The sequence below is a fragment of the Vulpes lagopus genome, chromosome 4 (genome assembly GCF_018345385.1).
Source record: "Vulpes lagopus strain Blue_001 chromosome 4, ASM1834538v1, whole genome shotgun sequence".
Lineage (NCBI taxonomy): Eukaryota > Metazoa > Chordata > Mammalia > Carnivora > Canidae > Vulpes > Vulpes lagopus.
The window spans coordinates 87726802-87738867 of NC_054827.1; the positions used below are offsets into that span (position 1 = coordinate 87726802).

General features: G+C 41.6%; 1 pseudogene; it reads right to left on the reverse strand.

Annotated features, from left to right (window-relative positions):
- Positions 1–294: 294 nt before the first annotated feature.
- LOC121488812 lies at positions 295–6305 on the reverse strand (annotated as a pseudogene).
- Positions 6306–12066: the final 5761 nt, after the last annotated feature.

Genomic DNA, 12066 nt, shown 5'->3' on the forward strand with positions numbered 1-12066 from the left:
TGAGGGCCCTTCTCCTTACATTGTATCAGGGCTGCCTGATACCTGCTGACCTCACCTGCTGACGTGAGGCTGACCTGGTCGTTGGTTCAAGTGGGTCTGCCAGATTTCTCCACTATCACTTCCTATTTTCCCCTTTCTATTCTTTATTCTCTGGAAGCCTGTCACCAAGTACTGCCCACACCTCAACTGACATTCATTTTAGAAGCCCTGCCCTTGCTCCTGGCTGGCGCTGGATTGTCAACAGGACAGGGGCAAAAGCAACTTACCAGGTAGAGTTGATGGGGTCACCATCAACTAGTGCACCACGGAGGAGGCAATGACTGGCTTCCGTTCTAAACTTCTGAGCTGGGGAGCCCTGAGCCCTGTAGGGATATGAGAAAACATAAGGATGTAGCAATAGACCAGCTGAAATCATTCCCTTCTTGCCTCTCAGGGCTGGGCTTGGGCATTATGTTGTTCCCTTTGCATGCCACCCAAAAAAGATTTTGGCTGTAGATGGGAGAAAGGGAAGTTTGGTTTACTCACTGAATTAGATAATTTATATATAGTGCAGGGATATAGGGGTTCCAAATACATGGTACTTTGGCACTTGCTATTATTTTCAGTTGTACAACAATTATTAATGGAAAGTCTATTATCTATTTCTAGATGTAAGTAAGTAATCATTGTTAGAAGAAACCATAGCATAATACCTGGTTCTCAAATAAATACTTGTTGAATCAGCCAGAAGAAATTAGGCAGCAGGTGATAGAGAGAGGAATGGCCACTCTCACCTCTGACCTGGGCAGGGCCTCCAGAGCTCCTCCTCTCCTCCTTTCATGGCTGTCTCTTAGCATTTCCTCTCTTCCTTCTCTTTTTCCTTCAAACAGCTGCTTCCTAGGGATAATCCCTTCACCATCATCCCATGCTGGGTCAGGTGGTTCTGTGGTTAGTTTGTTATGCCACAGAGGGCCAAAAGCCCTCAAGAAGTTAAATCTAGAAACAGCTCACCCATCTAGTCTTATTTCCTTCTGATATAAAATGAATGTGATCTTGCTTCTTCACTTTTGAGTGTCCAATAGTAGTCTTCTGGAGGTGACAAAAGAGTTATTCTTTTTTGTCTTGCCAAGTCTGCTTTCAGAAATCCCCATGGTTAAGTTTTTTTCCCCCATAGTTAAGTTTTAAAAAGCCAGTTGCTTGGGCACCTGGCTGGCTCAGTTAGTTAAACCTTCGAAATTTTTTTTAAAATTTTTATTTATTTATGATAGTCACAGAGAGAGAGAGAGGCAGAGACACAGGCAGAGGGAGAAGCAGGCTCCATGCACCGGGAGCCTGACGTGGGATTCGATCCCGGGTCTCCAGGATCACGCCCTGGGCCAAAGGCAGGCGCTAAACCGCTGCGCCACCCAGGGATCCCCTAGTTAAAACTTTGACTCTTGATTTTAGCTCAAGTCATGACCTCAGGGGTGTGAGGTCGAGCCCTATGGTGGGCTCCATGCCCAACAGATATCCTGGATTCTGCTTAAGATTCTCTCTCTCTCTCCCTTCTTCTGCAACCTGCTCCCCCAGCACTCACTCTAAATACATAAATACATACATACATAAATAGCCAGGTGCTTGTATTAGGCCCTGTACAGTTGGCCCTGTACAGTTTCAAAGCTGAAACTGTGCTCTGCTCTGTTGTTCTCCTACCTGCAGTGGGCTTCTTGCCCTTGTATTGTTGGTTCTTCTTTAAGATTCAGATCACATTTTTCTTTGGTCAATCCTCCCCGACCGACCACTCCTTCCCACTTCACCCAGAGTAGGAACTTGGTGCTGGCTTAGGAGCCCAATCACATTCCCAAGTAGGAAAATGTGTTTCAAGTTTAAAAATATTTATAAATTTGTAAACATATTTTAGAACACAACTACAAATTGTTTATATCTTTAAAAATGGTAAGCTATAGGGATCCCTGGGTGGCACAGTGGTTTGGCGCCTGCCTTTGGCCCAGGGCGCGGTCCTGGAGACCCGGGATCGAATCCCACGTCGGGCCCCCGGTGCATGGAGCCTGCTTCTCCCTCTGCCTGTGTCTCTGCCTCTCTCTCTCTCTCTCTCTCTGTGTGACTATCATAAATAAATAAAAATTTAAAAAAATGGTAAGCTATAAAATATAAAAGAAATTAATATAAAATTAAGATCATAATGTTTTTTATTTGGTTTCTTGAAATATGGTTTTGGATTTAGGTATTTATCTGAGACATGACTTGAGGCAGCCTGAATGAAGAAGTGGGAAAAGTCGGGCAGCCTGCGTGGCTCAGTGGTTTAGTGCTGCCTTCGGCCCAGGGTGTGATCCTGGAGAGCCAGGATCGAGTTCCATGTCGGGTTCCCTGCATGGAGCCTGCTTCTCCCTCTGCCTGTGTCTCTGCCTCTCTCTCTCTCTCTCTCTCTCTCGAATAAATAAATAAAATCTTAAAAAAAAGAAGTGGGAAGAGTAAGACAGGGAAGGAGTAAGGTCCATATGTGGTGTCCTATAAAGGCTGCTAGCTGTAAGTGATGGGGTTGCATTGCCTCTACTGTAGGACCTTCTGAGAATCATCCAGAATATCTATTGGGATTATCTAATTGGAAGAACAAGATGCTGGAGCATTAATCCACTGGATCTGTTCTCCATTAATTGGGGGTTACTTTGAGAATGTCAACTCCCTTACATTTCTGGTCATTCACCTGCACAGGTGAAGGCTCTGGGCCACCAGCAGGATGACTGGGGCGGCTCTAGAGAAGGGTGCTACTGGTGCCCCGTGACTTTGAGCCGCAGGTGAATTTCGGTCAGAGGTGTGGAGGTAATGGGACATGGGGCCCTGGAGCTGCCTGTTGTAGTCATGTGAGGAATTGAGGACACAGCATGGTAGGCACTGCTGTGGCTTGAAATTCTGGTCTGGGGCTCCTTAAATAGGGGAACTGGTTCTGGGTGCTTATTACCATTAACTTATTGTACAAGTCCCCAAATTTGATTGCATAACAGCTCTGTGAGCTACTCCAGGCAGATATTATTCTCTTGAGTCTTTTTAAAAATTGTGGTAAGATAAACATAGCACAAAATTTGCCATTTTAATCATTTCCATGTGTATAGTTCAGTGGCATTAAGTACACTTATATTATTATGTAACCATCACCACCCTCCATTGCTAGAAATTTTTTAGTCTTCCCAAACTGAAATTCTATACCCATTAAACAGTAACTCCCCATTCTGCTCTTCCTCCATTTCCTGTAATCACCCTTCTTTCTGTCTCTATGAATTTGACTACTTTGTGTACCCCATATAAGTAGAATCCTACAGTATTTGTCCTTTTCCAACTATGCTTATTTCATGTAGCATAATGTCTTCAAGGTTCATTCATGTTATAACATGTGTTAGAATTCCCTTCCTTTTTCAAGCTGAATAGTATTCCATTGTGTGTACACACCACATTTTGCTTATCTACCCATCTGTTGATTTTCGCTTGGATTACTTTTACTTTTTTTTTACTTTTACTTTTTGAATATTGTGAATAATGCTGCTATGAACACAAGTATACAAATATCTGAGTGTCTGCTTTCACTTTTTTTTAGGCATACACCTAGAAGTGGAATCATATGATAATTCTATCTTTACTTTTGTAAGGAGCCACTATCCTGTTTTCCACAGTGGCTGTACCATTTTACTTTCCCACCAAGAGTGCTCAAGTATTCCAACTTCACCACATCCTTGTCAATACTTGTTATTTCTAATGGGTGTCAGTTGATATCTCCTTGTGGTTTTGATTTGCATTTCCCTAACGATTAGTGATGTTGGGCATCTTTCCATGTGCTTGTTGGCCATTTGTGTATCTTCTTTGGAGAAATATCTAATCAAGTCCTTTGTCCATTTTTTAAATTTGGTTGTTCTTTGTTGTTGTTTTGAGTTCTTTAAACTCTGCAGGATGGATGCCCACGTGGCTCAGTGGTTGAGCGTCTGCCTTTGGCTCAGGGTGACATCCTGGAGACCTAGGATCGAGTCCCATATCAGGCTCCCTGGATGGAGTCTGCTTCCCCCTCTGTCTATGTCTCTGCTTCTCTCTCTCCCTGTCTCTCATGAATAAATAAATAAAATCTTAAAAAAAAAACTCTGTAGCAGTTCTTTATATATTCTGGATATTAACCCTTAATCAGATATATAATTTAGAAATATTTTCTCCCATTCCATTGTTTACCTTTTTCCCTCTTTTGTTTCTTTTTAAGATGTTGGGGCTTAGAGTGATTTGGTGACTCGTAAGAAACACAATATCATATTGGAGCCACTGGGATTTGAACCTGGGTCTCGTACTTTTTATCTAGTCCCCTTTTACACTGTCTCACTCCACTTTCTAACATTTGGTCACATCAACATAAAAAGTAGTTTGTCCTGTATAGGCAAAATACCAAGTAATAACATTTTAACTGGTCCTTTGGATGACCTCGGCTCTTGCTGTTCTCCCCAATTAGTCCTCCTCTCCCATCATCTAGTGCTGATGCTACAGAATGCACCTGCGGGACTTTAGTTATCTTAATTGGCTAATTAACTAATTAAATTTATTGTTTTCATCGTATCCACCTTAAAATGCTCTATTCTGCTCCTTAAAATGTTTTTAGGAATCAGAACATGTTTTCCAAAGGCTATTTTTTTTTACTTTAATAACTGCTTGATGTTTTACAATGAAGACAGCTGATGGGTTTTTCAAGCACATTTTACAGAAGAGACTTTTATTAGATGGAGCAAGTTTCCATCTATTCCAAATTAGTCCTAAAGCATTGATGCTAATAAATGCAGGCCACTGCTGAGTAGAGTGCCTGACACAAAGTAGGTCTCCAATAAACATTTGTCAAATGAATACCACGATGCCACAATGGGGCGGGGGGGAGGATTTATAGGAAAAGCAAGCTCAATTGTTTGATTTAGCAAGGGAAAAGAAGCAATATTTTCCATGTTATGGCCTCTGTGGAAATTGGTTTTATTTGTCTCATTCTTCACGCCTGAGGCTTCAGTACACAGCATACTCGGGAGGGGGCAGGAATAAATCTCTGCAGAAGAACACAGCAAGCTGGAGTAGCCTGTCTGGCTGGATGTTGCAGGGAGCCTAGTAGCAGACCCTTTTGATCAAAGCATCCTGCTTCCCCACTGTATTGTGGGAGGCTCTGAAAAAGGATTCTTGAAAAAAACGAGGAAACTATTTGGACTTTCAACATGACTTCTTTTCAACAAAGACCTTTTGAATAAATCAAAAACTTTCTTGGGCCTCTGTGTCCTCTCAGAAGCAATAGTGGAGTGAACTAGAAGGGCTACTTTCCTTGGTGCAGGAGAAGTCTGGAAAAATAGCTTGAGCAGGTCTGAGAGTTAAATGCACATCTTTTCTTTTCTTTTTTTTTTTTAGAATCCGTCCTTATAGAACTAGTTCATAGTTCATTTTTTTAAATTTAATTTCAATTAGCTAACATATAGTACATTATTAGTTTCAGATGAGGTTTTCAATAATTAAGTGTACATATTTTATTTATTTATTTTAAAAGATTTTATTTACTTATTCACAAGAGACACAGAGGCAGAGACAGGCAGAGGGAGAAGCAGGCTCCATGCAGGGAGCCCAATGTGGGACTCGATCTCGGAATCGAGTGGATGCTTTAGGATCCCACCCTGGGCTGAAGGTGGCGCTAAACCGTTGAGCCACCCAAGGATCCCCTGACTTCACTTTCTAAGATAAAAAGTAATCTTCCAATTATCTGTTCTTAAACTCAGTGTTTTATAACTAAAAAGTCAATAAAAAATATGACTGATACTTTAGTAACTATTTTTTTCTTGTGTGTCAGTACTTTTAATGTTGTGTACATCAAATTATAGTAAAAAGATGACTATAAACAACACGCACAAGAGTACAGTAAACCGAGTTTATATTTCACCATCAAGTGTGGTTCTCCCATTAGTTCACTTTGTGACAGGTCATTAAGATATCTTCAAATCCAATAGTCTCATCATTACCCCTCAAAATGTCCAGTGACAGGTTTGACCTTGGAAGAAATGTAAGACGCTGAATCTGCTGCACTGCCTTGAATTCCATTTGTAATTTCAGTGGAGCAAACAGACCTTGGATGTTTCTTAGTGTAGAAAATTTCATTGTATCTTGGTTGAGCTGGAAATTTTTTTCTGATAATTCAAGAGGATGATTGGGCAAAAGTTCATTTTTCACACAAGGAAGACCTTTTCAAAGAAGATCATGCTATTCAAAAGGTCCACTTGCTGAAAGTTCAGTAACTGGAATACTGACTTCGGCTGAGATCTAAGTCCTCTGGCATTCATCTTCACTTGCTCTGTGAACAGCCTCTCTTTAGTAACAGTTATTTATTCATTCAATAAATCTTACGCTCAGAGCTGAAAAGGATTTGATGATTAGTTAAAACACAAGCCCTATCTCTGAAAGCTCACCTCCGTTTTAAAGCTGAGCATCTATCCTTGTATAGCTTAATAATTATAATAATACTTAACATTAATGAATATTTACCTTGCTCCAGGCACAAGTGTTAACTCATGAAACTGTTCTAACAGCTCTGAGGGGAGGGACAGCTATTGTCCTCAAGCTAAGTCACTTGTTTAAGGCCACATAGCTACCGAGCCACAGAACTGAGACACAGACTCAGGTGGTCTGGGCCCAGACTGCATATTCTTTTTTTTTTTTTTTTAAGATTTATTTGAGAGAGAGAGAGCGAGCATGAGAGGAGGGGCAGAGGGAGAAGGAGTGAGAGAACCTCCAGGCTCCCATGACCTTGAGATCATGAATGGAGCCGAAACCCAGAGTCAGATGCTTACCAGCTGAGCCACCCAGGCCCCTCCCAGGCTACACATACTTAACACCACTCTATGGAGGTACATTCATGCCATATGAGAGTTTTGAGTTAGATGACATCATTTATATCCTTCATGTTTGAAACTGTTTCTCTTTCATTATAAAATTAAGAATCAATAGTCATCACTGAACCAGGAAAGAGTAGATTTCTCGTTTTTTTTAAGAGATAAAACTGAGGGCACCTGGGTAGCTCAGTTGGTTAAGCACCTGCCTTCAGCTCAGGTCATGATCTCTGGGTCCTGGGATGGAGCCCCATGTCGAGCCCCACGCTCAACGAGGTATCTGCTTGTTCTTCTTCCCCTGCCCCTTCCCCTGCTCATGCTCTCTCTCTCTTTTTCAAATAAATGAATAAAATGTTCAAAAATAAAAAGATAAAACTGAGCCCCCAAAAGGAGCGAAATCTTTCTGTCAGTTTCCTTGGGCACAGCTAAGAGAGATAGAACTTTCAAAAAGACAATTTAAGGGACTCCTGGCTGGCTCAGTCAGAAGAGCCAACTGTTCATCTCCGGGTTGTAACTTCTTGCCCCACGTTGGGTGTAGAGATTACTAAAAATAATAATAATAAAAAGACCATTTAAATACTATTTCTCCCTGTCCTGTTGTTTCCTCTTTGTGGCTTATTAATACAGTAGCCAAAATGATCCTGTCCTTTCCTGGATCAAAAAACCCTCCCGCGCCCTCTCCTATCACTCTGGGAAAGCAGAAATTCTTGCTAGGACTGACATGTCCTCACATAATCCGAGTCTCCTTGTTTCTCAGATCTCATCTCCTGTGACTGTCCTCTCACTGTGTCCTCAGCAAGCTTGGCTTCTTGGCTGCTCCAAGTGCACATGGGGTCAGCTAGCTGCCTCCGGCTTTGACCTTTCTGAACTGCTCTTCTCCAAAAAATCTATTGTGGTGATTGTTGTTATCTACTCCAGGGCTCTTCCTGAAAATAACCTCTTTTAGCAAAGGCTTCCTAGGGCCCTCTCTATTTAAATCTCAACTCTGTAGGCTCTGGAATGACTAACACTGGCCCAGGAGAGAGGGCTTTCCCAGCACACAGGACTTGCAGTGCTAAAACTGGATTTGTCTTGGGCAAACCAGGCTAGTTAGTCACCCTGTATAATCCCAGTCCCTAGAACAGTGCCTGGTTTGGGACACCCGGGTGGCTCAGCAGTTTGGCACATGCCTGCGGCCCAGGGTGTGATCCTGGGGTCCCAAGATCAAGTCCCACATCGGGCTCCCTGCATGGGGCCTGCTTCTCCCTCCACCTATGTCTCTGCCTCTTTATCTCTCTCTCTGTCTCTCATGAATAAAAATAAATAAAATCTTTAAAAACAAAAAACAAAAACAGTACCTGGCTCATAAGAGTCTTAATAAATATTTGTTGAATACAAGGAATGAATGAATAAATAAATGAGCAAGTAGGTAAAAGAGAGAAATATTTTTCGTGAGACTGAAGGGAAGGTATGTATTGCACCTAAAATCAGAATATATAGATGTTCATTATAGCAACTTGTAAGGCTTCTTCAGCATGGAAAGAAGCCCAACTTTCATGAACCAGGTACCAGTATTTTTAATTTCCTTTTTTTTAATATTGTATTTATTTATTCATGAGAAACATGTGCTGGTCTTCAAGGCAGCTGACTGTACAGCCAAAATGAATTGCTTAACTTTGCTTACGGTTTTGCAGGAGGGAATCCAATCACATCTGTGCTCACTGGGAAGGGAACTGCTTTCCCAGCTGAACTCTGGCCCCTAGATTCCGCCCATCTCTCATCCCTTACAGCTGTTCGCTGGTGTGCACTGTTGATTCTACACGCAGCCCGGCAGGGTTTATCAGAGGGCCATCTCCCCTTCTGGGTAACTCCCTAGTACAGTAAACATCTGCTATGGAACTGGAAAGATCTGGTTCAAGCCAGTTTTTCCCAGTTTCACTGAGCATTCTTAACTTTTGACAATTACCTTGTTCTTCATTCCCTCCCTACCAGATCAGAACCTGTAGAAATTCTGCTCTTCAAGGAAACCCTCACTTTTATCTGCTAAAACATTTAAAGTAAATTTTAAACAGTGCACATCAAAAAATTTATACACATCTTTACTTTTATTTTTTATTTTTTAAAATATTTTATTTATTCATGAGAAACATACAGAGACACAGGCAGAGACACAGGCAGAGGGAGAAGCAGGCTCCCCATGGAGAGCCTGATGTGGGACTCGATCCCAGGACCCCGGGATCACACCCTGAGCCGAAGGTGGACTCTCAACCACTGAGCCACCCAGGTGCCCCTCATGTGCATCTTTAAAAAGTGAGGACATTTTCCTACACAGTCAAAATGAATTCCGATTCCTACTCAGTCTGTATCCAAATGTTCCCAGTTTGTACCTAAAAAGTCTTTTATGTCAGGTTTGTTGAAACTAGGATCCAATCCAAGACTGTATTGCATTGGTTTCTTTCTTTCTTTTTTTAAGATTTTATTTATTTATTTGAGAGAGAGAGAGAGAAAGAGAGAGCAAGTAGGAGGAGAGAAATGGAGAAGCAGAGTCTCCACTGAGTGCTGGAGGCAGAGCTCCATCTCATAATCTGGAGATCACAACATGGACCAAAACCCATCAGAGTGAGCCGCCCGTGCACCCCACATAGGTTTCCTACATATAGATGAGCAGTCCCAAGGTACTGACCTATGGAATAGACCCGACCAGCTCTCCTACAGAATATATGATTCTCTTGATTGCTTCCTTGTGGTGGTGTTTATTCCAGTATCACTTGTATTTCCTCAAAATTGGATTAGAGTTCACTCAGGTACCTTTGCCTGGTGTATATCATTGATGATACGGAGTTTCTAATTCTGTGTCACAACAGGGAGCTCCTGATGTGATGATTTCTCCTCTTGAAATTAGAAATCTTGGTATAAATTTTAAATCTATTTTTTTGTTGTTGAATAACTACCCATATTAAGAAACCAAAAAAGGTATCAGAGAAAAGGAAGTTTTCTTACTGTACCATAGTTGGGTTTTTTTTTAAGCTTTTATTTATTTGGCAGAAAGAGAGAGAGAATGAGAGAGAGCACGAGAGCATAAGCAGGGGGAGTGGCAGGCAGAGGCAGAGGGAGAGAGCCCAACATGGGGTTTGATGTGGGCGCTGGATGTGGGGCTTGATCCCTGGGACATTGGGGGCTGGATGTGGGGCTTGATCCCTGGGACATGGGGGCTGGATGTGGGGCTTGATCCCAGGACCCTGTGATCATGACCTGGACGGAAGGCAGATGCTTAACCAACTGAGCCATCCAGGCACCCCCTCTACCATAGTTTTGTTAAAGCAGGCAGTTAGGTTCTAACAGGACACCGGGAGGCCAGCACAAAGGAAGTCATGGGCAGCTTTCGGAAAGTCAGAGGCCTGTCACGGCAGCACTTCATGAAAAGCCAGATCAAACCAGACAGGCCCAAGATGAGGGGTGCCGTGACAGGAAATCTCTGATATAAGGAAGAAAAGGCATGAAACCCTCCTAGGAAATCCCTGAGCCAAGTAATGAATGTTCCATCCCCTAGTTGAAGACTGTCAGTAAAAGATGGAAACTCGAACCCCAGGTCAGCATCTCTCTCTCTTTCTCTCTCTCGTTCACCAGCTCTCATATCTTCAGAGTGTACTTTTGCTTTCATAAACGTTCCCGCTTGTGAATTCAGATGTCCTTGAATTCTTTCTCGTGATGAGACCAAGAAACTTTGGTAAATTCTTTGGGATGGGTTGAGTCAAGGCCTCAGAGCCTGGGATCTCTCAGTTCACCTGGCAACAGTTTCAGTTGCTAGTCTCATCTTAGGAGGGAAGCATTCCTCCTAGAAATATTCTACCCAGACACAATGGGACCACACTCTCATTCAACAACATATCTAGGAGCTCCTTCCGTTCCAGTACCTGTTGACCTCAGGTATTCTTTTTAATGGCTCCGTGGTTTATCATCCTGTTGATGTTCCTTAATTCATTTAACTAATGTTTCATTATGGATATTTTGGTAATTTCCAGATATGGAAATAGTGTGGAATAGTGATTGTTGAGCAATGGTGACACTTCTACTGCTGATTCCAAGGGTTTGCTTGGTCCCCAGTTGCATACATTTCCCTCTCATAACACTTTTGAGCCCAAGAAGATTCGGTGAAATGGACTTCTGAATGCTAATCTTATAGGTGAGCACCCCCCCCCCCCATTTCTGCACAGAAAGTTGAGCTAAGACATATCAACAGAAAGTTGAGCTAAGACAGCTCAAGACTTGCTCTTGGAATAGCAGTTACTATTCCACATTATTACACATTATTCCCATTTGACTTCATCTTTCTTTAGAGTATTTTGAGTTTTGTGCATACATTTAAATGTTTTGTATGATAAATTTTATGTTTTTTTCTTTTATGTCTTTTTTCTTCTGGATTTATGTTTAAAACTTTGATCAATCTTGAACTTGAAAAAAAAAATCTTGAACTTGTTCTAAGAGATCTAACTTTTTCTTTCCATATAATTGACCAAATGTCCATCATTATTAAACAATCCAGCTCTTCTTCACTGACCTGAAATGCCCCCTTTATCATACATTAATTTCACTGATCTTTCTTTTTTTTAAATGCAAATATCTAGTGGCTTTAATCACTCCAGCTATGTTACATATGGTGATTATTTGGCAAGGCTATACCTTCCTGACTACCTCTTTTTCCCATCACCCTTCTGGTTTTCTCCTGGTATGAACCCAAGAGTTTGCCTATTTCCCCTCAATCCTGATGATAATTTCACTGTATATTACATTTATTAATAAATTTAGAATAACTTTACACCTTACAAAATTGTGTCTTTCTCTTTATAAGCATGTGTAGATTTAGTCGTCTTATTCTGTATCCTCAAACAGTAGCATCCTCAAACTTCCTTCAACAGCTCTTGTATATTTCTTTTTATTTTTTCAAAGATTCCATCTATTTATTCATGAGAGACAGAGAGAGAGACAGAAACACAGGCACAGGGAGAAGCAGGCTCCATGCAGGGAGCCCAATGCGGGACTCTATCCCAGGATCCTGGGGGTCATGACCTGAGCCAAAGGCCAACGCTAACTACTGAGTCACCCAGGTGCCCTGGCTCTTGTTTATTTCTTATTAATTTTTTCCTAAACACTTAATCATTTTACTGAAAATATAAAAGAGATCTCTAATTCTGCTCTACTTTCAAAATACTTGTCAAATCTATGTAGAAAAGCAATG